This window comes from Archocentrus centrarchus, chromosome 13 (assembly GCF_007364275.1).
Source record: "Archocentrus centrarchus isolate MPI-CPG fArcCen1 chromosome 13, fArcCen1, whole genome shotgun sequence".
In the NCBI taxonomy this organism is placed as follows: Eukaryota; Metazoa; Chordata; class Actinopteri; order Cichliformes; family Cichlidae; genus Archocentrus; species Archocentrus centrarchus.
This window is the reverse complement of record NC_044358.1, coordinates 39,189,833-39,217,086: the sequence shown is the minus strand read 5'-3', so window position 1 is coordinate 39,217,086 and position 27,254 is coordinate 39,189,833. Positions and strand designations below refer to the sequence as shown.

Genomic DNA, 27,254 nt, shown 5'->3' with positions numbered 1-27,254 from the left:
ATCAGGTGTTGGTGAAAAGGCTTCAGAACCTGTTAGTCAACATTCTGCACTTCTTTTATTAGCTCACAGCTTGGATCTATGAGCCTGAGACAGAGACGCGCCCAGGCTGTGGCATTATTCCAGCCTTGTCCTTCCAGATGTGGGTGCTGCTGAATCTGCAGTATTAACACTTATAGAATCTAAAATGTCACCTGAGTGTGTTTCTTTGTGGAAGAAACCTGTTGCAGCTGTGGATGTGAAGTATGCAATTATGCAAGAATATTTTCCATCATCAGAAATAAATACTAATTACTGTGAGCTGTTTTCCAGTTATGATTTTATATCATTCTGCAGCATAGCACATTTTTAATCTGTCACAAACATCAGGTGACACAGCAGTGGGTATTTTTGATCCACTATTTTTCCGCAGGGAACAAAATTATTGAGCTTTGTTGAAATGATAAACATTGTATAACAATATCTAAATAAAATTCAGTTTTATTTAGACACAGATTTTTATGATTGAGAGTGTTTATGCATTCAAATAAAGAAAATCCAGATCTCTGATAGTATTAGTGTTTTCATGAATTACTTCTACTGTTTCCCAACAGTAGAAGTAAGTAAGTAATTAAGTAAGTAATTACTTCTACTGTTTTCCAACCTGTACCACAGAACAGTCAGATCACTGTATTGTCCATTGTACACTTCATGCCAAGATATCAGTACTCCTTGAAACCAGGTTCAGTCATACTGGCTCAAGGGGTGATCACTCCAGGGAGGCAGACTGGACAGTTTCTCTTCAGTGGCTGTTTCTATGGGCCAGCCCCAGGCCTTAAAGAATCCAGTCAGGTTCATCCCCACAGTCTGGGAGAAAGTCTCAGCATACAGGTTCATCTTCCCTTTGTTGTCACCGGGGAAGTTGCTCATGTGGTGGTAAGCAGCAAACACCTTCTTAAAGGCATCCCAGCCAAACTTTTCCTGCAGCTACAGACGAGGACACAAAGTCAGAATGCTGCTTGTCATGTTATGTGCATTAAAGTATTGCTTTCATTTACATTTGACTGCAAAGATCCTGTTTTAATTCCGTCTCCACACTTTCTTGATAGACTTGATTTAAAAGGTATCATCCTGTAGTTTCTGAAACTGTCCTTGATTATTGTGGCTAAAATACAACGTAAAGCCAAACCTACACCTAAGTTGTTTGCTGATGGCCTGGTAGATGAAGAGATCGAATGGAGCTAAAGACTCTGAGTCTTATTTGAATTTTTTTTTTCAATTAAAATGAATCACTCCAGTGTGGACCAAGCATAGTTTCTCTATCTAATTCTCTCACCTGCAGATATGTTTCCAGGGCCACCCACATGCTCCAGCTGTTAAGGTTCCTGCCTCCCTTGATGTAATCCTCCATTCGATTTTTTCGGTTTTCTGCCTTTACAGCGTCATGAGCCTGCATTGAACAACATGGAGTGAGATGACTGTGAATTATTGCACTCTCAGTAAAACAAAGTTAAGTGTTTTGTCATCATAGTACATAATAAGAGGAGTTGTGTTTCTGATGCTGACTGATGTGGAAAGCGTAACAATTCAACATAAGCTTTTCAAGTCATTGGTCTCAAAGACACATGTGATTTACTTCACCTGTGCTCTGCTGATGCCCAGCACCTCTTCATGGACGTACACTGACCACAGGTTGCATGTGCACTCTGTGGTGTGTGATGGGAACTCCCAGCAGCCTCTCTGTTGGTTGTGTCCCAGCTCATGGATGGCGCCCCACATGCCTTTACCTTTCTTAGCACCGACCAGGGTACCAGCAGTGCCTTTGTGTGCCATGACAGGATAACCTGCATGCATGAAACCTGAACAGAAAAAGAGCAGTGAACAGTGGTATAGCTTTGTTAGAATAAACAAAAAACATGTATATGTATCCTGTCAGAGCAAATAATCCAAACAAAAGCATCATATTATTATAGGTATTCAACTTTAAACAAGAAATTTTATATATTTTAATAAGGAACATTGTCACGATGCAGTTTACATCTCATATTTTTCTTCAGCTCCTCAGCGGAGACGGATGCACTTTTCTTCTTTCCCCAACCCTTCCTTTTTTTACCCTGCTTTGCTGCTTAGAGCGTCTCTTCACACAACTTCCGAACTGGAATTTATAATTATGAATCTGGTCAACTGGTCTCTTAACACCATATTTTTGATCAAATTTTTCACCATGAGGAGATTGGGGAAAGGAGAACCCTATTTCCTCCTATCCAATTGACATTCCCGACTGGCTATGTTATGGATTCCTGTGCGGATGGAAGATGATGTGCCTGGCCATAGTGTCGATGGAGAACATGCACATTTGGCTTATTGACACTAGGATTTGTCCGAATTGGTCCTGGAGATACCTGGCTTGTCGTTACAATTTGGAGAGTCCAGGCAGCTGTTGGGCCTCGGTAAGGCTGCTTATGATGGGAATGCAGAGAGGTACAGACTCAAACTCAGACTCTGTATATCTGGAGCTGATTCAGAGGGATAAGATCTTGGAGACGTATGTATCTGTTTCTGCACAGCGAAGGAATGAACCAAGAAGATTCGGATAACTGGATTTTTTTGCCACTGAGAGGTGCCAGAAAGACTGAAGGTTGTCAACAAATTATTCAGTACACCCTGAACCAAAACAAGTTGTAGAATCAGAAATTTGGCTCCCTGGTGGCCTTGGACTGCCGCTTATCTCAGTTTTCTAGTTTTGCTCTACGCCCCCGCTGTCCTGTCATCTGATCTGTGTTGAACTGATCTCCCTTGACCTAGCTGCTGATGAACATTCCACCTCTTATCAGAACTGTTAGCTGAGGGGGGAGTTTGAGTCAGCCCACACAATTATTTCCATCTTTTTAACGGCAGCGCCTCCAGAAGGGGGTAGCATGGCCACAGTTCACCAATCTCCCCATGTTTGTTTGTTTGTCTTCTTGGATGGGTGTTCTGTTAACTGTAATTTCCTCATTGTGGGATCAATAAAGAATGAATCAATCAAACTCAAATATGATCACATGTTCCTAAATGTTCTAGTATTATACAGTATTTTCAATCTACAGCTCAGCATGCACAGATCTTCAAAGTGGACCTATTACGCTCATTTCCAACTCTGTGTTTTTATTCATTGACTCTACCAGAGGAAGCACAGTGGTGCAGTGATTAGCACTGTGGTCCTACTGGAGAAGGTTCCTGGATTCTCTTCTCCACCCATAGTCCAAATACATGTATGTTAGGTTAAGTGGTGATTCTAAATTGGCTGTAGGTGTTAATGTGAGCATCAATGGTGATCAGTCTCTCTGTGTTAGCCTTGCAACACTCTTACAACCTGTCCAGGATTTATCTAGCCTTTCACCCTGTGACAGCTGGGATATGCTCCAACCCCCTTGCCTCATAGGATGGATGGATTCTACCAGAGTAATTCACAGCTCAAAAACTCTTCATATATATATTACAGACTGCTTCATGTGTATCCAGACTGTCAGCCAGCATTTATTTGGTCAGACTTCATGTCATGGCAAAATGGACTAACCATGAGAAATCTGCACATCTGCCACAAAGCGCTCTTTGCGGGGAAATTTGTGTGGTTTGGCAGCCAGATCTGCAATGGCCCTCATGATTTCATCCCAAAGAGCAGCCAACTCATCTGGTCGTTCCAGGTCCCGAACAGCATCTGATGGCACGATGAGGATGATATTTTCAAACTCCAGTTCTGCCCAGGGTGAAGGAGCTGTGCGCAGCAACGACCACTGAGCTGCAGTTGTCACACCTGAAATGAACAAATATAGGAGTGGATAGAGGAGTGACTGTAGAGCAGGCCATCTACTAATTGAAAAGGTGGTGGTTTGATTCCAGCTTGCATGCCAAAGTATCATGTGGAAGATACTGAATCCCAACATCCTCTCCAATGTGTTCACTCTATTGTGAATATTAGACAGAAAGCAGTCAGGTGTAGAAAAAAGACACAACAATCAAAACAACCCCCTATGAGCAAGCACTTAGCAACAATGGGAAGGAAAAACTTTTAACAGGAAGAATCCTCTGGCAGAACCAGGCTCAGGGAGGGGCAGTCATCTGCTGTGACCAGGTGGGACTGAGGGGAGTGAGACAGAACAAAAGGCATGCTGTGGAAGAAAGCCAAACTTTAATAACTAATGAATAAATGCAGAGTGGTATATAAACAGAGTGAAAGAGGTAAACGAAAAAGAATTCTCAGTGCATCATGGGAACCCCCCAGCAGCATAGGCCTGTAGCAGCATAATTAAGAGATGGTTCAGGGTCACCTGATCCAGCCCTAACTATAAGCTTGATCAAAAAGGTAAGTTTTAAACTTAATCTTAAAAAGAGAGAGGGTGTCTGTCTCCCAAATCAAAACTGGGAGCTGGTTCCACAGAAGAGGACCCTGAAAGCTGAAGGCTCTGCATCCCATTCTACTCTTAAGTGTCCTAGGAACCACAAGTAAGCCAGCGGTCTGAGAGCAAAAGGCTCTATTGGGGTGATATAAGGTCTTTAAGATAAGGTGGGGCCTGATTATTCAAGGCCTTGTATGTAAGAAGAAGAATTTTAAATTAAATTCTGAATTTAACAGGGAGCCAATGAAGAGAAGCCAATATGGGAGAAATATGCTCTCTCTTTCTAGTGCTTTTCAGCATCACTCTGAGAAAGGATGTTTCTAAATTTAGAGATATTGCACAAATCCTAGATATATTGCACGGTCCTACAAATTTGTTTAATAAATGCATTGAAGGACATATCCTGGTCAAAAATGACTCCAAGATTTCTCACAGTGTTACTGGAGGCCAAAGTAATGCCATCCAGAGTAAGTATCTGGTTAGACACCATGTTTCTAAGATTTGTGGGGCCGAGTACAATAACTTCAGTTTTATCTGAATTTAGAAGCCAGAAGTTAAAAGGTCATCCAGGCCTTTATGTCTTTAAGACATTCCTGCAGTTTAACTAATTGATGTGTGTTATCTGGCTTCATGGATAGATAAAGCTGAGTATCATCTGCATAGCAATGAAAATGTATACAATGCTTTCTAATAATACTGCCTAAGGGAAGCATGTATAATGTAAATAAAATTGGTCCTAGCACAGAACCCTGTGGAACTCCATAATTAACCTTAGTGTGTGAAGAAGACTCCCCATTTATATGAACAAATTGCAATTTATTAGATGAATATGATTCAAACCACTGCAACACAATACCTTTACTTCCTACAGCATCCTCTAATCTCTGTAATAATATATTATAGTATCGAATGCTACACTAAGGTCACTGAGGACAGGCACAGAAATGAGTCCACTGTCAGAGGCTGTAAGAAGATCATTTGTAACCTTCACTAATGCTGTTTCTGAGATCTATCCATGCATCCTCTTATACTGTTCAGGGTCGCGGGGGCGCTGGAGCCTATCCCCACTGTCATACAGCAAGAGGCAGGGTACACACTGTACAGGTTGCCAGTCTGTCACAGAGCTAACATAGAGAGACAGACAACTATTCACACCTATGAGCAATTTACAATCACCAACTAACCTAACCCCAGTAACTGCATGTCTTTGGACTGTGGGAGAAAACCAGTGTACCCAGATAAAACCCACACAGACACAGGGAGAACATGCAAACTCCACATAGAAAGGCCTGGGCCAAAGAAGATTTAAACCCAGACCTTCTAACTGTGAGGCAACAGTGCTAACCACCATGCCACTGGGCTACCTACAAAGACAAAAATGTCTTTATAATGTTTCATTTTCTATGATATTCACAACATAATGGAGTTCTTACATTGTATACAATATCACACACTCTGTATATTGTATATCTGCCCTAGATGTGCAAACAGACTTATAAGTATTAAATGGTTGTGGTGCAATTAGTTGCTCTTGTTAATAATAAAGAACACCTAACTCATTGCTTTCTAAGTTAAACTTTTAAACTGGATATTTGTTTCCTTTACTTTCTGGCCACCTAAAACTAAATCAAATGTATCTAAATTGACAGACGGATCAGGGATGCTTCTGCAGTGATGCGGACACTGCACCGGTCTGTCGTGCTGAAGAGGGAGCTTAGCGTAAATGCGAAGCTGTCGATTTACCAGTAGTGATTTACCAGTAGGTTTTCGGTAGTGACCGAAAGAATAAGATCGCGAATACAAGCGGCAGAAAAGAGTTTCCTTCGAAGGGTGGCTGGCCTCTCCCTTAGAGATAAGGTGAGGAGTGCGGCCATCCGGGAGGGGCTCAGAGTAGAGCCGCTGCTCCTCCACATCGAAAGGAGCCAGTTGAGGTGGCTCAGGCATCTGATTAGGATGCCTCATGGCCACCTCTTGGGTGAGGTGTTCCGGGCATGTCCCACCGGTAGGAGGCCCCGTGGTAGACCCAGGACACGCTGGGGAGATTATATCTCTCAGCTGGCCTGGGAACGCCTTGGGGTTCCTCCGGGTGAGCTGGAGGAGGTGGCTGGCGAGAGGAAAGCCTGGCTTCCCTGCTTAGGCTTCTGCCCCCGCAACCTGGCCCCGGATAAGCAGAAGAGAATGGATGGATAGATGGATGAACTGTCCCAGCAAACACTTTATGTTTGTTTAGAACAAGAGAGATTGTAGAGATAGCCCTCAGACCCTCTAATCACCTTCTATGTTGTTCAAAAAAGTCCCTTAACCCAATGCAAACAAAGGTACACACTTGTGCAAACACATATCAAAGTATCATCCACCACAGACTCACCAGACTTATAATATGGAGCAGGTACAGCCATTTGCACTATGACCTCCACTCCCTCCACTTGTGTTTTGGGTGGGGCCACCAGGTAGATGAGTCCTCCCCAAAGGTTCCAAACCTGTATCATCTCTGAACTGACATCAAATCGCTCATGAACACACGGTGGTCTCTTCAGCTCATCATGCTGGTGCAGGTTATCAGTTTGACAGCCTATCTGAATCTGCAGATGAAAATGCATTGTTCTAATGTAAGATTGTTTACACCATAAACTGAAGGATGCAATACTAGAAAAAGGAATAACTAAAAATGCATTAATTGCACAACATTCAAAGACTGAATGACCTGAAATGATTTATAGTCTCCACCACAAACATGTTTTTTTTTTTCTGGGATTTTTAAAGTTCTAAAGAAATAGGCACCTAGCTTGTTCCACCAGCTACCTAAGGGTGGCTAAGATCCTGAAGAAACAGGCTAGGTGCCTATTTCTTCAGGCATTTAGCTACCCTTAGGTAGCTGGTGGATCTGGGATGTTCTTCTGGGCCTCCAGCAAAACTGGGGACAGAGTCTTGCATGGGATTGCAGCATTCTAAAACCACAGTGAACTCAAAATCAAGCCACTTTGTATTCAGTACCTTCCAATCCTTGTTAACAATCTGAGGTGGTATGGCCACATAGGTCTTCATACCAGGAGAGAGGTAGAGACCTGTACTGATCCACTCTACCCCATCTGAAAAACATTACTTATTATTATTATTATTATCTGAAACACACAGTTATAAAAGATCACAGTCAGTGATATTTACAGGTATAAAATCTGCATTTACATCTTTCCCAGTTTCATAAACATGAGGAACATAGATTAATACTATATAACATCAAGAACAAATATTACTGTAGAATGTTGAACACTGCTGTGCAATTCAAATATGTTGTGAAACAAGAACTCGTGCACACATACTGTGCGCCAATTAAAATTATAAACAGATTGCATATTTGAACACAGCAGTGAGATCTGACCTGCTGTCTTGACATCAATCTTGATCCGGTGGTTATAGACAACGGGCATCAGTGGATTGTCCTTGTGGAGGTGGGGCAGGAGGGCATCAGGATTTGGGGAAACCTTATATAACTCTGTCCCCACCGTGAGAAGGAAGTGGTCTTTGGGACTCCTTACAGGGCAGCTTTCACTCACCTTGAAAATGAATGGTGATGTCGTGTATTTTTATCTTGATGACATCAGTATTTTATATCAATATTTTTATATCATGTATTGTTATATATATATTAATCACACACTCTAATTAATGGTCACATTATGTATTATTTGTCACCTATATTGTCACTCACACACTGAAGCTCTGCATGCTGTAGACAGGTAAAAATGCTGAGGCCTGCTCTGCAGGCAACCTGGGATTTTTCCATTAAGTAATGCTAGCCCCCACCTTTGTGAGGAGCTTCACCTTTTACCCAGTGCACTTTTGACCCAGCTTCTCCCGAGGGGAGGGGAGGAGGCGCACCTGGACTTCGGACCGTGGGAAAGATGGGTTTTTGCTAGCCCCCCTGAGATCAATTCATAGAACTGTTGCTTAAAAGAGCATCTTAATATGTCCCCTCCCCTGATAACAGCTGCAGGAGGTGTGAGATTGGGCTATATAAGGGCATGGCAGACTTGGGAGGGAGCGCTCTTCTTTGCTCTTCCTCTCACCCGTGTTTGCAGCGGCTGCAGGCTCTCACTCCCGAGAGGGCTTCTGTTTTTATATTCTGTTAAACTCTGGACGTTTATTTCTTTGCTTTTCTACCACCTTATAACAGCACCAAGGCGCTCACTCTCGGGAGGCTTTTTGCTTTCTTGCATTTTGTTTAACTTTTGCTATCTTGTATTTTGTTTAACTTTGTGCTATCTCGAACTTTGTTTAACTTTGTGCTTCAATAAATCCTGGAAACGAAACCTGCTCATCTCCAGTGAGTTTCTGTGAAGTGTGGAGCTTTTCTCAAGGTGCATTTGCTTCCATTGGTCTCCCCTCCGCCTGGTAAGAGCAACAGGGGGAGAGAGCCGCAAAAAAACCCGACATCTTGGCACCCCAGATGGGACTCCGAGATAAGAACAGCTGGAGAGGTACCTAGGGTTTGGACGGAGCCTCACGTTGCTACGGAGAACACCAAAAGCGCGCAAAAGTAAGTAAAGCAGTTTTCTGCAACAATGGTGTTGTCCGGGTGACTGAGACTTCCGCCCAAGTTCCTGGTTACACTTTCAAAATAAAACAGCTGTCTTGCTCTGGATAAAGAATTTGTAAAATTTAAGGGTTTTTTGGCTATTTTGAGCTAAAATGGTCTAATCTGGATAAAAGGAGACTCCTGGATTGAGCAGGTGTTGTGTTTGGGGTTTTTCTTGCTTTGCTGAACTCTGGAGTGGAATGAATGCGTGTTGTGAGTGAGATCGCAGCTGTGAATGGTGTTTGTCTTGTCTGTTCGTCTTGTCGTATCTGTTCTGTGGTATTTATTGAGAAGCGCTGAAGAGAATAAAGTGATAGGTCCTCGCGGAGATTTACCGCTGAGAATTATCCGGTCCAAACCTTTATCTTGGGCCGGACGAGCTCAGGCTGCTATCTGCCGCGGGCGATACTGCCCAGGTCGTGTATCGGAAGTAAGCTATTGGGGGTCCCATGATTAGTATTTTGAGACCTTTGCGGTAACAATGCACTGAAGATTCGGCCTGGAGGATTCACTGTATGAAAAAAAGGAAGCTAGCAGAAAGTCGCACGGCGGTTACCGCACGTTTCATCAGAATCCGCTAAAGGTTCGGGCTCTGACGAGCGGGGGTCCACGGTCGGGGTCGACAACCAGGGGCGGATCGAGATAAGCTCTTAGGGGTAGCTCTCTGAAGGGGGAAACCTTTGATAATAAGGCATCGAGGTCCGACTGGGAGATTATGACGTCAGGCACTGGATGAGTGGTGCCATTTGGTTAAGTTGTGTTTAAGTAATGTTTTGTACATATTGCCTGGGCTTGTAGTTATTCCCTGCTGTATATTCTGCTTTTGAAAAGTATAATTCATTTATCCTTGTTATTGCTGTAAATTGTGCTTCAAGAATATAACCTGCTGTGGGAGAAGGAGAAAAGCTGCTGCAGCTACAAAGGCCTTGGCTGCAGACCTGTGTGTGTGTGTCTACCCGCCTGGATGTGTGTGTGTGTGTGTGGGAGAGCCTGGGATGTGTGTGTGTGCGAGCAGGCAGGGAGTTTGGGGGAGAGAGAGAGAGAGAGAGAGCTGTCACTGGGCAGTTCTCTCTCTGCTCTAAAAGAAAAAAGTTGTGTATATGTGAATAAGGAATTTATGAATTGGGGTTAATAGTAATTTTGTAACCAGTAATAGGTTAAAGACTGGATAATCGGGAGGAGCTCAAATAAAAATAGTCCTGTGAACAAAACAAAGCTCCTGACGGAGCCAGAAGTCATTCAAACAATGTTAAATTTGATGTTGGTCAAAAGAAAAGTTGAAAAGAAGTAGATTAGAATTAGAAGTTTAAAATAGGTCAGTGAGAACAAGTGACACAATTGGGAGAAATTGGTAAAAATAAGGGAGGAAATACTTGGGGAAAACTAGAAGATAGTGGGAAAGTAAATAAAATCTCTAACAGCTGTAGTAGAATAATAGATAACATTATGTAATGGTAACAATAAAATAACTGGGAAATAATCGGGGTGTAGATCAAATAAATTAATAGATGTGTTCATGAACTGGTGGTCAGTGTAGTGGAGGAGTGATCTGTGAAGATGGACCTGCTGCGGGCTGCAAGGCCTCAGCCTGCAGCAGCATACATCTGTTGGGGTGTATATTAAAAGCAGAGCTTGTCTGCTTTTCTATACAATTGGTGAATGAAAAGTTTGCATAAAATTGTGGGAAATAAGTGCAAACTAGGAAAATTAATCATTGAGGTTTAAAGTTAATATTGAAGAGTGTAAAAAGTTTAAAAGTAGATAATCTGGAGGGGCTAGAAGTGTTAAATTAGAGACCAAAAGGGGAAAACAGGAACAGTTTAAATACATTTGAATAAAAGAATAACCCATTTAAAAGTGAAAAACCTCTGATAGAATAATTGGATTGATTAAAGCTAATAATAGAAGTAACATTAACTAGAAAAAGAGTCAAATAAAATTAAAAAGCCTAAGAGAATGGGTAAGGATGAATCATAAACTTGGAAGAATAAGGGGAAATAAACGTTAAAATATTTGGGAGAAATTGAAAGAAGAGAAAATTAAGAGAGAATTAAATAAAATAGCTATAATAACAACAATAGTATGAATAATAAATAATAACAAAATAGTAATGATAATAATATAGCTTGGACACAAACTGAGCCTAAAATAAATAGATTTAAGTGAAAATATAAATGTAGTAGGTGTGAGTGAGATAAAGGAGCGGTGAGAATAGATTAGAGAGGATGAAATATCAGCTGAGCCTCTGAGGAGATAAAAGAATTTTAGAAACAAAATATAATCTGATTATTAGAAACACAGCTGTGTAACAGGTCTGAGAGACTGCAGGACACCCAGCTGATCAACCTGAAGCTTTGACACCTCACAAGAACCTTAATTTAAAACATAATTCAAGATGAAGTCAAAAGGAGTTCCTAGAAAAAGAAAAATCTGTAAGTTGGTCCTCGGGAAATATTGTTTGGATATTTGTGTGTGTGTTCTCAGTGCAGATGATGTCTTCACCTCAGCACATTCTTTGAATACCGGAGGGTTTAGAAGAAGGGGGTAAATTGAGTTGTAATGACCTCTCTGCTGTATATCTGCCTGGTTCCAAACATAGTTATAGAAGTAAATCTGTAAGTTTACCAAATTATTAAATAAACACATTTAAAATAAATAACAAATGAATTAAATAGATTTTGATGGTGCTGAGAGATTACTCTTTGAGTAAAAATTATAGCCAGAGAGACAGCTATTGTTTCACAGTAGACACTGTGTTATTCTCAGAGAGCGAGTGTGGAGCAGGAACCCATGGAGATCCTCTAAAACAGGGGGGTGATCCACAGCCCCATGCACACGGTAATAAAACGGTAATATCCACCTCCAACCAGGAGTGTGGTGTATGCACAATGACAATGATGGACTTCCATCTCTGACTTTCACCTGGTATCTTTTAACATGGCATGTTGCTGAGTGACATATAGATGAGAATGTGTTTACTGATAGAAAGTGGTTTTGGGGTTATGATAGAGGGGAAATAGATTAAAGCAAAATTTATGGTAAACAGAAATGATGTAATAAAGTGGAGGTGAAACAAAAAAAAAAAGGAAAATTCCTGAAGTGTCTTTCTCTGCCCCATTGTGGCAGAAAATGCCTCCACTTTATTCTTTAAGTGCTTGAAGATCATTTTTGAGAAGCATGTCCTCTGAGCAAACTGCGGTGAGTGACGTCACACAAGAGGTGGACCTTTAAACAAAAAACCATGAAGATAAAGAGCAGAGTACATGAGCAGAATGCAATCTGTTCTCTTCTACTAACATTGTGTCCAGAGATGATTTACAGATGACGCTGCAGGTCTCCACAGCAACCTTCCTAAACAACAACAATAACAACAGCTGGACAAGGAAGAGGATGGCCTTCCTGCAAAGGAGGCAGGAGCAAGAGGGAGACGGCTGCAGAGGCTGGAAGATAATACACCAGACGGACAGCCAGCAAAGTGACGTCCAGACACACAAGAACTCTTACCTCCTGAATGGGAGGAGGAGGAGCGCAATGTGTCTATGTGCTTCACCGTGAAGGGGGTGAGGTGTGTCTACCCATGAGCCATGGATGCTTATGGACTTGGTGAGACTGGCTGATGGACTGTTTTCAACATCACAAAAACCAAGTAAGTCATCATTTCCTTTGGAGAAAATGCTGCAGGAGCTGCTCTGCACTTTGAGACATTTAAGCTCTTTGGGAGACATCCCAGTGAGCTGAGCAGAGTATTCCAGACTAACCTGCCTGATGATGTGAAACTGGAGATGCAACACACTGTATAGTGGAGTTTTTCAGGCTGCAGTATCCTGATGGCAGAGCTCTTCTAAGATAGGAGAAATCCTGACGGAGGAGGAGAGTCCAACAAACGGGCTGCGTACATTCCAACGGAGGAGAGACTGAGAGCTGACCAATCACAGGAAGGAGAAGGCTAAACACCTCTGATAACTGCACACTGAGGCTCAGGCTGCAGTGCTGACTGCTAACACTGCTCAGAGTCTTGCAGCTTCTTCTCGTCCACCCAGCCTGCTCCTCCTGCTGTCAGCACTACACAGGTAACGAGTGGATTCCCTGCATCAACTGTTCCTAACACTCTAACTGAATCTGCTGTGCCTGTTGTACACATGCGTGTTAATCAAGGTGACAATCTGGACTTGTACACCTGAGAGGGAGAAACTAGAAGCAGATGAGAGGCAGAGTGACCTGGCGTGGAGGAAGGAGAGAACTGTCACAGCCAGGACCGCTGCTTGGACTCACTCAGCCTACTCAACAGAGAAACACCTGCTTAGAGGTAACTTCACAGGTCACCTCCAGAGAGATTGCCACATGACCTCTTGGGCTAGACCATCAGCCTGTTGGCCATAAGGAGGTCCAGAAAGGCCTGAAGAGGAAAAGGAGCAACCTGACGCATCCTTTAATTTGTTAAGTAAGCTGACATTTCAATAAGTCTTATGAGAAAAGACATTCTGTGTTCTTTAGAAGCAAAATCATGTGCAACAGTGATGAACTGTATGCAAACTGTCAACTGAGGACGCACACAGAGTGATGATGTGCCAACAGACACAGAGACTGTGTCTGGGTTCAACCTGAGGTGTTTTGGTTGCAGCCAGTGACTGAAGACTCCATGTTAAATGAACGATGGATGAAATGTGGGAGCTCTGGGTACGAATGCAAAGGAGGAGACTGAGGAGCTGAGGAGCCTGGATTGCTCTACATTTACTGTTTGATGAGAAACTGGAGTCCAAAGACTATGGACTGTGCTTTGATGAGCTGATCAATAGGGGAACGTAAAGAGAAAAATGTTCTTTTGTTGATCAGTTCATTTTTACTGGTGACTACATCTACTTTGCTCCACAGGGTGTGGCTGCTGCACCTGATGGACTGAAAAACTGGTAACAAGTGTCAGATGCTGGGCCACATCTCTTTGCTGATTGCTCGTGGACATACTCTCATGTACTGCACTGATGTTTAACAAGACAAAGCTTATTTTAGAGGGAATCTAACTACACAATAAATGCATGCACATTTCTAAGGACAAAACACTTACCACCACTAAGTATGATTGAAGTGTGAATGGATAGTTTATTAGATAAACATGTGTAGATCAAATTCAATTATCATTGAACATAAGTAGTTGTTGAAACAGGTTCCATCTCAACTGAGTGAAACAACTCAGTATACTTGGCTGACTATGAGAGAGCCCTGCGCAAAAATTCCAATGTGTCTGGACCTCGGTCCATGCACAGATGGCAAATAAAAATCCTTGAATCCTTGAAATGAGGGAAGGCTCAAATTTGTCCAGCCTGATACAGTTGAGCTGAAACCTGGGGTCAAATTACCTTATTAAATTAGACAATGTTCATTTAAGTCACATGCCATTGGAGCTATCAGGCTTAATATTGATGAGCTATTGAAGGCTGGAGTGCTTTTAAAGCTCATACATTAAAACCAAATTCTGACAGTTACATACTGATGCAATTGCAGATTCTGATACACCTGTGGTTCCTGATCCATATCTTTGCTTTCTAACAGTGCACCAGATATTAAGTGGTATTTATGTTTAGTACTTAGTACATTCTATGATAACTGTGATAATTGTGATTAACAGCCCTAACATCTTCAACCAAATTTTAGTGTAAGATTTGCAGTATTTGAATATTCTCAGTACTGTCTCACAGCATGCAGCCGATTTGTCGTCCTCTAAAAGAACAAAATGAGAAGAATTCTTGCAATTCTGCTAACAAACCACTGAATATCTAGGAAGACAGTTTGGTGGACAGAGGACGCTAATTGTTCTCTCTCAATTAGAAACTGTGATTAAAACCTGACAACCGCAAACGGTTGGTGAATGTTGACATGTTTGGGAATGACAGGATTCAGCAGACGGTGGATTTGTGACTATGTGTTTAAAACTGCATCTCTGCTGCTTCAATAAAGCAGCAGGACAAACTAACTCTGATCCCTAGCTGCAGTGGTCGGTGGGAGCTGAAGCAACATCTGATGCACTGAAGCAGGACCCGCAATCTGACCTGGCATTGGGTAATCAGATTACTCGTAACCTTTCCATTTATATGTGGCTACTAGCAGGGGCTAGGTAAGAGCTGCCCTTACGCAGGATCTCCCAGTAGGTAAGCAGCTCCTGCTTTATTACAATATAAAATTGGATAACATGAAAGCTGGCTTCTCACCTTGCTATCAAGGTTTGATGGCAGCAGACTTTGTTTTTCAGAAACTAGGATTTTAACTCCAGGTCATCCTGTAACTCTTTGTATGCCACATCAATTGTGTGTTTTGTTTTTTTGCCTGAGGTTTGTCATCACCCAAATAAGACTACGGGGTAGGAGGTAAGATTATCTGCCCCTGAACTATTAAAGATGTAATAATGTTAACCCTGTTTCCAAAATGAACTCCTCATGATTGTGCCACAGACTGACAAATTCAGGAGCTGAGAAAATTAATGTGCATAATGAATTTATTACAGCTGATTTAACACTGCCTTTGGATGGTTCTTGTTTTAGGGATGAGTGTGGCTGTAATGTGGGCTGCACAGTTGTTTAACTAAATTTTGCAGGTGTAAGTTTTTCTGCTCTGGAAGCTCAGAAGGTTGATCTGCTGAGTTCATCGCTGATCTCAGATCAAAAAGCTTTAACAGCAGCTTGTACACTGGCTTCAGGTAAGACTTAATTTGTACATTGATTCAGCCTAGGTTAATGAGGTTTGTCATGCTAATGCTAATATTTAGAAATAGAGAGGATTTCACAGAGCTGAAGACAATCCTCTAGTATATGGAGAGGCTGTGTTGCAGTTAATTGATGCTTTACAGCTTCCCAGTGCAGTGGCCATTACTTTAAAATCAAATGGCCAGGAGATCTCAAAGGTGTGATCGAGGGAATAGCCTGGTCAGAGCTAACTTTGTCTTTCCAGGAGGAGGAGAACTAAAGGGTGACACTTCACTGGACATAAGTAATCTGAATACAGAGGGGGTCAGCATGAAGCTGGAGAACAGACAGTGGAGCCGAGGTAGGAAGTTATGGTCAAGCACTCATCAGCCTCAAGGGGGAATAATTGTTGGAGGAATTTAGAAAGTGAGGCTGATGATTTGCTATGTCATTAGCAATAATAATAGTATTAATACCGCTCCACATAGGTAACATAGTGCAGAAAGTGAGGTCTTTCTTGTCTAAATATGATAATATGCTTGGGTGCATCAAGTTAATTTAAAATTTATGTTATAGAATATTAAAACAATCTCAAGTGAACTAAGTGCAGTATAGTTTATATAAAACATGCTTTGTTGATCAGTCACTAAACCAACAATAAATAAATATATACTAAGAATCAATCAAAAGAAAAAAGAAAAGCTGTGTTAGCACAGTAAAACCCAGAGTACTAAACTCAGTTAAATCTGTATGTAAGCAAATATAACATTTTTAAATTTTTAAAAGAATAAGAATTTGGGCTACTCTCATGGGAAAGAGTAAATCACTCCAGAGATCAGATGTCACCACTGTAAAGGCTCTGTTGCCTCTGCTTTTCAGCCTTGATTTAGGCAAACTGAGGAGCACTTGGTTTGTAGACCGCAGGGCTTTGAAAGGAATATAGGGTTTCAAAAGTTCAGTTAAATAACTAAGTAACGCCTGATCACATCCAACGTATAAAGAATTATAACTAGGTTGAAACAAGAAGTAACAAAAGTATAAATTACTCTCTCTAAGTCATGTTGTGGGAAAAAGGTCTTCATTTTTAACTAATTGGAAAAGCTCATCTTAACAACAAAACTAATGTGTTTATTGAGTTTTAGAACACCATCAAAAATCACCAAGGTTCCACATAACAGAGTGATAATAGGAGGCTAAACGATCAATAGCGCTCTCATACCCAACCAAGGTGGGGTGGTCCAAATAATATAATTTCTGTTTTGTTTTTATTCGACTTAAGAGGGTTTGTCTCCAGGCCATGAGTACATATCCCTAAGACAGTTTACTAGTGTCTGCATAGAAGCAGAAGCAGTCAGATTATAAAGATAAGTATATTTGTAGTTCATCTGCCAAACAATGAGAGGCAATGATGTGCCTTTCAAAAGTGGAACCCAAAGGAAGCAAATATAAAGAAAAGAGAGTGTGACCCCAATAGAGAACCCTGGGGAACCCCATAATTGTTTGGGGATACAGATGACAGATACTGTCCTAAATGAACAGAAGAAACTCCTATCAGACAAATATAATGGATGCGTATCTGCTTTAGAAGTCCATCTGTAAAGCAAACAAAGCTTGCTTTGGGTCAAAGTATTATTCTAACCTATGTTAAATTTGAAAGATAAAAGATTATATGACAACCAAAATGATTAACTACAAGGGGTAACTGCATGAAATATTGTACATGATAATGCAAAATAGACTGAGTATATTCTGCCTTATGAAATACACTACCGTGTGATGGCAAGGACTCCCCAGGTAAGATAACAACTGTAGATGCCATCCTTTCTGTTACCCATTATAAAAGCATAAAAACGAAGAGAAGTGTAAATATAAAAACAACTTAATAAGAAGAAAGGGAGAAAAGGGAGTGCTTTACTTCAAGAAGATCTAGCATTGCATGTTATGGATATTATTAATCTTATGTTTTATGCTATAAGCAGTAACAACAAAACCTGAATGGAAGATAAGGTTCTGACAGTCCCATTCAGCCTCCCCAGCCAAGAGGCTGCCGAGCCTGGCCTCGTATTGGAGAAAATCTTGTTGAGATCCGTGACCAGCGAGGGCTCGCCCTGTCGTGGAACGGCTAAAGGAGAGAGGAGACTCAGCAGAGCAGGTATCCAGCACGGACCCAGATCTTCTTAGATCTTCTGGAAGCAGAAGGAACCATCTCGACGAGAACGCGTTGTGGGCTGAGGACGCCACCTGGATTGGAACCAAGTCGTTGAGGGGCCTTCACGACATGATGACATCACCTACGTGACTCCTGGGAGCTGCTTCCCCAGCCAGTGGGAGTTCTGATGACAGCAGATAGCCAGTGCCTCCTAACACCCGTGGCACGAGGTACACCGGGAACAACGCTAACTAGGGGGAATCTGAGAGATCCCCCAGTTCAGAAGTGCTAAACGCATCTTCAAGCAACCAAGTCTGTGAAACAAGTCAGCTAACGGATGAAGCGGCAGAGCTCGACAGTGACACTGATTTTGTCACCAGTAAGTTGGCTACGGCCAGGGTCGTCGATGGAGAGCAAACCAGTGAGATTCAGAAGCTCACTGGTGAGAATTGAAATTGAAGATCATCAACGATTTGCTTAGAGCAACGAAGGGGGAACAGGTGGAATGGAGGAAGTGGTCCTCACAGAAGCCTGAAGAAGATGCTACAACATCATGAGGACTGAATGATCGTCTAAAAGATGCTGACAATGTTATGAAGTCTGTCTAACACTGAAATTGTCTTTGCTATTGCCGCTATTGTTGTGTTTTTACATATATACTATATCTCGAGTGCCTTATCTTTTGTGCCCATAAGTATAGGTGCCTCTGACCTGTGTGGTGTGCACTGCAATTGAGGATGTTGTGTTGGTGAGATCAGTTTGTTTGTTCTGGATTGAGATTTATTCTAGCATCCAGAGTTGACGAGCACACCATGTGAGTGAGAAGATTTAGTTTGAAGCTTGCAAATGTTTATATCAATAAAAACAGCTCACGCAGTGTTTTTGCAATGTTCACCTTGTTTAAACAAATATTTACTCTTGAATTGATAAAAATACTTTGTGTTGATACCAGTAGGCATCAAAGGGGGAAATGTCGTGTATTTTTATCTTGATGACATCAGTATTTTATATCAATATTTTTATATCATGTATTGTTATATATATATTAATCACACACTCTAATTAATGGTCACATTATGTATTATTTGTCACCTATATTGTCACTCACACACTGAAGCTCTGCATGCTGTAGACAGGTAAAAATGCTGAGGCCTGCTCTGCAGGCAACCTGGGATTTTTCCATTAAGTAATGCTAGCCCCCACCTTTGTGAGGAGCTTCACCTTTTACCCAGTGCACTTTTGACCCAGCTTCTCCCGAGGGGAGGGGAGGAGGCGCACCTGGACTTCGGACCGTGGGAAAGATGGGTTTTTGCTAGCCCCCCTGAGATCAATTCATAGAACTGTTGCTTAAAAGAGCATCTTAATATGTCCCCTCCCCTGATAACAGCTGCAGGAGGTGTGAGATTGGGCTATATAAGGGCATGGCAAACTTGGGAGGGAGCGCTCTTCTTTGCTCTTCCTCTCACCCGTGTTTGCAGCGGCTGCAGGCTCTCACTCCCGAGAGGGCTTCTGTTTTTATATTCTGTTAAACTCTGGACGTTTATTTCTTTGCTTTTCTACCACCTTATAACAGCACCAAGGCGCTCACTCTCGGGAGGCTTTTTGCTTTCTTGCATTTGTTTAACTTTTGCTTTCTTGCATTTTGTTTAACTTTGTGCTATCCTCGAACTTTGTTTAACTTTGTGCTTCAATAAATCCTGGAAACGAAACCTGCTCATCTCCAGTGAGTTTCTGTGAAGTGTGGAGCTTTTCTCAAGGTGCATTTGCTTCCATTGGTCTCCCCTCCGCCTGGTAAGAGCAACAGGGGGAGAGAGCCGCAAAAAAACCCGACAGTGAATGTTATAAAATATGTTTCTCACATTATCAAAGGATCTGCAGCTTACAACAAAACAAAACCACCAAACCCCACGCATACACTGGGCAAAAATAAAAAAGATAAAATAAGATACAAATTGTATCTAACACATATTACTGTCTGATATCAGTGATGTAACAACCAGTAGCTGTGACATACACTATCATGTTTTGGCACAAATCATTGTCACAAACCACATCAGCCAGCACATCTTTGTATCATTCTGTTGCAATTCTGCTGTTTGCAAAGGTGTGCACAATATTTTGTCTACTCACCTGTGGCAGGCCTGAACTCATTAACACGTCAGTAAGTGTGGCCAACACTTGTCTGTAGTGGCAGCAGTCGTGGGCTTTCATCTGCAAGTAAGTGTTGCAGTCGTTGCCCAGCTTTTTTCAGACATCTCTCTTCATGCTGGCTAAGTTTTTCACCTGTAGTCACATGGGCGGCGAACTGGTATAGAAGGTGACGGAAGTGGTAGGTATCTTTAATAACCTGGCTGGGCACAGGGGCTTTGTATGATCCTCCTTTGATTGTTGCTCCCAACAGGCTCAGTCCCATTTTGTTCAGGAGCTTGTTCCCTGAAAGACATTACAGCAAATCTGACTAAATATACTGTGCTGTATGGTTAGAGATGTGACAACCTTGGTTTTCCACTAATTGGAACATTAGTGGAAAACAGCAGATAACCTTGGTCATCTGGACAAAATTCTGGGAGCTATCAGAGCACCGTGCACATACAATGAAAGTGCCATATGAGAGTGTCTTTTCGTGGGTATATGTGGCTTGTGATCTAAAGCATTTTGAGTAGCTTAAGGGCTGATACAAGTGAACTATAAAAAACACCACCAGTAATTTTGGGTATGAAACCAAGCTTTCTTTTTCACATTTACCAACTTAGACAATCCAGGGGGTAGAACACCTTTGTCCTTAGGCAGACAAAGGTGGTGGTCCCAATTTTCCAAAAGGTAGACCAGAGATTGTGCTGCAATTATAGTGATATTAACACAATTCAGCCTTCCTGACAAAGTTTATTTAAGGTTTAAGAGAAGGCTCCAACTCTTTCCCATTGTCTCTGATCCACTTTATGATATTCACAAATAGAATCTCAAGGTGAGTTGGGAAAAGGAGGGTGTTCACTTTGGGAAACTCAAGTTCCTGTTTGTTGCAAATGACATGGTTTTGTTAGCGTCATCTGAATAAGGTCCTCAGCACACCCCGGGGCAGATTGCAGCTGATTGCAAAGCAACTGAGATGAGAGTCAGCAGCTCCAAATCTGAGGCCACTGTTCTCTGCCAGACTGCACAAACTGGATTGGAAACAGTTCCTGCCCCAAGTGAAGCATCTCAGGATTCTGTTGAGATGGACGAGCTGAGCCACCGCTCCTTCACATCTCACCTTGGAGGTTTTCCAGAGCACAGGCAAAGTAGCTTGTCTAGTGACTCGCGTGTTCTATGTGTTGTATCTTCATTTTTATTTTAGTTATGCATTTTTTAGTCTGCTTTGATACTTTGAGAATTATACACGGCTCAAACTGGCATCAATGGGTAAAAGGTCTCCACCATATCCTAAAGTTTACAAAAGAATCATTCTTGCTCAGGTAAAAGTGTTTCACACATTTTTTTCAGATAATCTACAAACTGTCCACTGTCAGTCACATCCCACAGGAAACACACGTGGTTCTTAACTGGAACCACCTCCAAACTCTTTTGCTTGTTTCTGCAGACTTTTTGTGGTGCTTTTTCATACCTGAGAATTCTGTTAGGACATTTTGCCCACGGTGATTTTGTGCCCACCACCAGGCATGTCCTCCAATCAGCAGGCCTCCTCCCTCTGCCACAAAGTTTTGGATTTCCTCCAATTGCTCAGTGATACACGCCTTACACACAAACACGCTGAGGTCTTTCCTGAAGTTTGTCTTCTCACACTTCAGCCCTGACTTCCTGAGAATGTTGAGTGCACAATCCACTGTTACACACCAACAACCCCTCTGCGGCCCTCATCCAACCAATGGATGGCGTTTTGCCAGAATGGAGCCAAGCTCTAAAATAAAAGAAGCAAAGCAGAAACAAAGGCAGCCGTGTGTTTATCTGATCTATACAAGGTTTGGCAGATCAGCAGCAACATTTCATTATTAACTGTGAGGTCTACTTACCCCTAAATAGTAACCCTGACCTTATCATGATATGAGTCACTATTGCTGACAACCCTAACCCAGACTTTAACCTGGGCATCCACCTGTCCATCCCAGGCAATGAGAATAGTTTGTTTTTGAATTAAATTATTCACCAAGTCTTTGGAAATTGGGGAATAAAGAAAATATACGTTATAATGACACACATCAAAACTATTCACTTTCTTTCATTTTTTCACCCAAAAACCTGTTTTGGTTTTCTCCAAATGGACTGGGAATTAAATAGCACTTTTCTACTGCATTTGAGCACATAAAGCGCTTTCTACCACATGCCTCATTCAAACATTCTTTCATGTAAGTACTTTTCAATCTAACATTCACACAAATTCAGATGCCGATGGACGGATGGAGGGAACTTAGGGGTCAGATCAAACCACCAACCTTTCAGTTAGCAGATGACCCACTCTACCTCCTGAGCCGTACCTCATATAGGGTTAGAGTTATCACCAATGATTCACTAAAGACAGCAAAGGTCCTGATGCAAACCCATAGTATATATTTAAGAGTACATATTTGTTGTCTGGATTAAATCAAGCTATCTGTGAAATACATGCATAATACATGCAAAATGTGAGAAAAGTGTTGATTACAATTACGAAGACTTAAACTGGAAACCAATTCATGGTGTCGACTTTACCTCTGTTCCCAGATATCCTTCATGTGTGGCCACAATGACGCGTCCCTGTCCATAGTAGCCTCCTGCCAGGAAGGCCTCTCCACCATTTGTGGTCCCAATGGGAAAGGCTAGCGGCCCGTGGACTAGAACCTCAGAAGCAGTTGACTTAGACGGGAGCTCAACTCTGAAACCCCCTGGAGCAAGAACTGCAAGTCGTCCTCAAAATCCTTACCTATGCTGTATTTGAAAGGTGGAAGATGATTTGTATAGAATTGAGTTAATAATTGTGTAAACTGCATTTTTTTAATTAATTGACATACAAGTGATTAATTTTACAATTCTTATTTGTTTTTTTCCATTTTTAGAATATTATCATGAAACCTGAAATGCATTCATGTTTTATAATCACTAGCAGGCACTGTATAAAAAATATGTTTCATTATGAATTTAAGCGTAAAATTTATTTTCTTAATGTTTTTACCAGTGTTGACTTCATCCTCAAGAACTACTGTATTTATTGCACAATTTAATCAGAACTTGATGGTAGAAAACATCAAAACAAAGACACAAATTTGTCATATGAAATGTAACATAAACATATAAACATGTAAATCAATCTTGTAAATTGGAATCTTTTTGTACACTCTAGAAAGCATATATACAAAAAAACTAAAAAAAATTAATAAAAATAATTTTTAAAATGTCATATACGCTCTATAGTACATTGCAATTTATTTGATGTTAAACTTAATTTAGAATTAAATGAAATAAATTGCTTCAATAACAAGCAATTCACTTTTATAAAACTGTAGTGTTCAGCTTAAACCTTGCAACCTTTGCAAAGAGCGATCTTTGTAGCTGTCTAATAAAATAGAACTAACATGCACTCACACTACAGACATCCAGGAAGAAGGGATCTGAGGGTAGACAGGCAGGTTCTCCGCATCACCCGATGATCAGAGAAGTAGATCCCTGCCACACCCGACACTTTATTCCCATCAAACTGATGCAGCGTGTTCTCTTTGGGGTGATCTGCAGCCAATTCCACGCCTGCCCCGCTATCAGCACCCTCCTCCGGCTTTCAGAAACGTCACCAGCTCCTTCGGGTCTGAACCCACGCTGTAGTGTCTGTCACATAAACACCAACCCCGGGTTGTCACTGAAGGCCCCCACAACTTCTGCTTGGAAGCTGGATTTTTGGAGGTTATCAGCAACTGCACTGACATTTCTGTGCACCCATACAGAGAGGTTATCGGAGCCATCACCTCTCAGCCAGGTCACAGCATTTTCTACCAGAACAGGAAAGGCAGTCAGGTAGCCCTCATGACCCAGGACCACAATCCTTCCACTGCCATACAGAGAGGCAGCCATCAGGCACCTGGCCTTGGCTGTTCATTGCCAAAGAAAGGCATGGTCTCCGATCAGCAGCAGGTCACTGGGAACACAGGGTCCCTGTAGTTCCAGCTCCTTCATGCCTCTCATCAGGGAGGCGTAGGCCTCCTCATGTTGGTTTTGGAATGACTGGATGGACATGGTCAATAGGAGTTGAAGACTCTGAAGACTGACAAAGAAGGTGGAGAACAAATTGTGTTAGCAGATAAGATTTCACAGTATTTCTTCCATGGAAAAAAAAGCTCAACAAAAATAAAAAATAAATGAAAGCAATACTGATGCTAATGTGTTACACATAACAAGCTATACAACAAAAAAAAATAATAATAAAAGGCTGGTTCAGAGATTAAAATTTAAATAGTTGCTTTCAACTTGGCACCCACAAGGCCCAGAGTTTACACACGTCATTGCAACCAAACACAAGTTAAAAGAATAAACGGATTCAATTCAATTCTGTGTTTTACCTGTAAGTAAACTCTCTGGTTGTATTAGACTGCAGCACAACAGTTTCAACACACACCAAGAGCTCTACCTGACAGCACAGAAGGAAGCATGTGAATGAGAGGCCCTATATGAGGTGATGATCAGAGGAGGGTTTTAGTGGTGACAACCCACAGAAGGACTGCTGAGAGCCATACTAAACATCTGGACTAAGTATGGAAAAAACAGCGCTGTAACTGCATTCTCGTTGTGTGAATGCTGTGATCCCTGACACACCCTAAATGAATTGGTACCCTACCAAAAAAAAAAACCTGTTCATCCTTTTGTCTATAGCAAACAGTTATGAATGTCAAGAGCACAACAGAGAACAGGAGGTGAAATAAAATGCAACAACAAGAATATCCTTTTGTCTTTTTTTTTTTTAAAGAAATCTATATTTGTGGGTTTTGCATGATATTAAATTATTACATGTGTCACCATTATTTCTATCTGAACGTGAATGGATCACAAGCGTTATTGGCTACTGCATATCCATTCCCAGCTGGTTCACAGACTAAAATTTAGCTGTTCCACCACTTGGTACCAGAAAGACACAGTGCTCACACGCTGCTCTGTTATCAAACACAACCTATAAGCATAATTGTTATTATTTACCTGAAAGTTCTCGTGGTAGTCTGCAGTAGAACAGTTTTTAAGACAGGTGAAACACCAAGCGCTCTACCTGACGGGACAGAAGAAAGGCTGCAAATAACAGCAGGAGAGGGAGGACTGCCTAGTTCAGGTGAAATGAAAATAACAGAGGAGGGTTTGTAGTGATGACATCCCAGAAACAAACATCAGGTAGAAGTCTGGAATTCTTATACCTGTATGTCAACATTCTCAGTATGTTAATGATCTTTAATCGTGATCCTAGCTGCACTCTAAACAAGCAATAAGGAAAACCTGCTCAACAGAGCACAACAGAGAACATTCTGGAGGTGAATTAAACACAACATGAATATCCATCTTTGTTCCTTACACGAGGTTGTGTTGTAGACTATGTATCCACTTTGATGTGGTTACAGAACAGCCACCCGTGTACAGAGTAAACTTCATTCTTCATAATGCTTCATATAAACTTCGCAGCATACGTGGCCAATTCCTTGTCAAACTAAATTCGCCTTCAGATGATCATTTAGCCCCGAACTAAGATATAAGGAAGAGAAATTCTTGTCTTTTTTTTCTTCCCTGCCTCACCCGTAGGCTGGAAGATCTAATAACTGAAATGGTGACTCAACAGTCCTGACCTGCACACCATTAAACACGTAACTCCTTCAGTGCATAAAAACATCTTGTTATTGCATAAAGGAAAACTGACCTTTCAAAACCAACCCTTTAGTCACATTACACATTAGAAGAGTGGGCCAAATTTCCTCCACAGCAATGTGAAAAACTCATTGTCAGTTTTTGCTAATGCTTGATTTCAGTTCTTGCTGCCAATGGTGCCACAACCAGTTATTAAATTAAGAGAGCAATTACATTTTCACACAGGTAGGTTTGAATAGTTTTTTTCCCCCCTTGATGAATGAAATCATAATTTTAAAACTGCATTTTGTATTTGCTCAGGTCTGAAATTACAATTTGTTTGATGATCTGAAATGTTCAGGTGTAACGAATATGCAAAAATCAGGATGGGGCAAATACTTTTTTCACAGCACTGTAACTTCTTTACAGTGTGCAAAACTCACCTGCATTCAGAATTAAATATATCAAAAATGCTCCATCACAGAGGACAAACAAGCTACATCCCCCCATCTCCCTCACAGGGAAACACAGATACACGCATCCATGATGTCATGATTGTCAGGGCTTTGGGCCATTTAGGTTACCAGGGTGTGGCAGAGAGGAGTAAGGCAGCTCCCCCTCCTTTGCCCCACAGTAGTTCAACACCCACATTTACCTAACTCCTATGCAGAGCTTATCATGTCGATCACCTGTCAGCCAGGTCACAGCATTTTCTACCAGACTAGTAAAGGCTGTAATGACAAAATTTGGGGGCAACAGAGGACCACTTCTTTCAAGCCTTTCACTACAAACATATAGGCATGACTTTGATGTTGCTGAATGATAATAATGAGAGCAGCGGAGATCAGCTTCAGAGGAAGATAGATAGTAAAATAATGTTATTATTAGACAGAAAGGAAATGATTAATATCGGTTCTCTGTCATGTAAGTCTGGCTGTGAGAACAGGAAGAGAGCTGATAAAGCTGAAAACAACACACATCATTAAGTTATCAACCAAAACACCAATCTACAACTTATGGACAACCAAAAGTTCTTTAATTTAATCACAAAAAAAGTATGATGGGGGCAGCACGGTGGCATGGTGGTTAGCACTGCTACCTCACAGCAAGAAGGTCTTAGGCTCAAATCCACCTTAGCCAGGGCCTTTCTGTGTGGAGTTTGTATGCTCTCCCCTTATCTGGGTTTTCTCTGGGTACTCCAGTTTCCTCCCAAAGACATGCACTTAGTAGGGTTACGTTAATTGGTTAATTGGTGCAAATGTCTATGTTTCCTATGACAGCTGCAACCCCATAAAGGATAAGCAGAAGAATGTGGATGGATTAAAAAGTATTAAGAAGCAGAAAGTTGGCAATCTACCAAGAACAGTTAGAGCCTATGCAAATAAAATCAGGAGGGGCTACTTTAGTGAAACAAATTTGGAGGAGGAGGAGGAGGGAGTTTAGTCACAACAACCCAATAACTCACGTAATGATGGGATTAAGTAGATCAGGTGTTGGTGAAAAGGCTTCAGAACCTGTTAGTCAACATTCTGCACTTCTTTTATTAGCTCACAGCTTGGATCTATGAGCCTGAGACAGAGACACGCCCAGGCTGTGGCATTATTCCAGCCTTGTCCTTCCAGATGTGGGTGCTGCTGAATCTGCAGTATTAATACTTATAGAATCTAAAATGTCACCTGAGTGTGTTTCTTTGTGGAAGAAACCTGTTGCAGCTGTGGATG

At 41.5% G+C, this 27,254-nt stretch overlaps 1 pseudogene; it reads right to left on the bottom strand.

The window, feature by feature from the left end:
* Nucleotides 1–299: 299 nt before the first annotated feature.
* On the bottom strand, nt 300–23,949 carry LOC115790342 (TRPM8 channel-associated factor homolog; annotated as a pseudogene).
* Nucleotides 23,950–27,254: the final 3,305 nt, after the last annotated feature.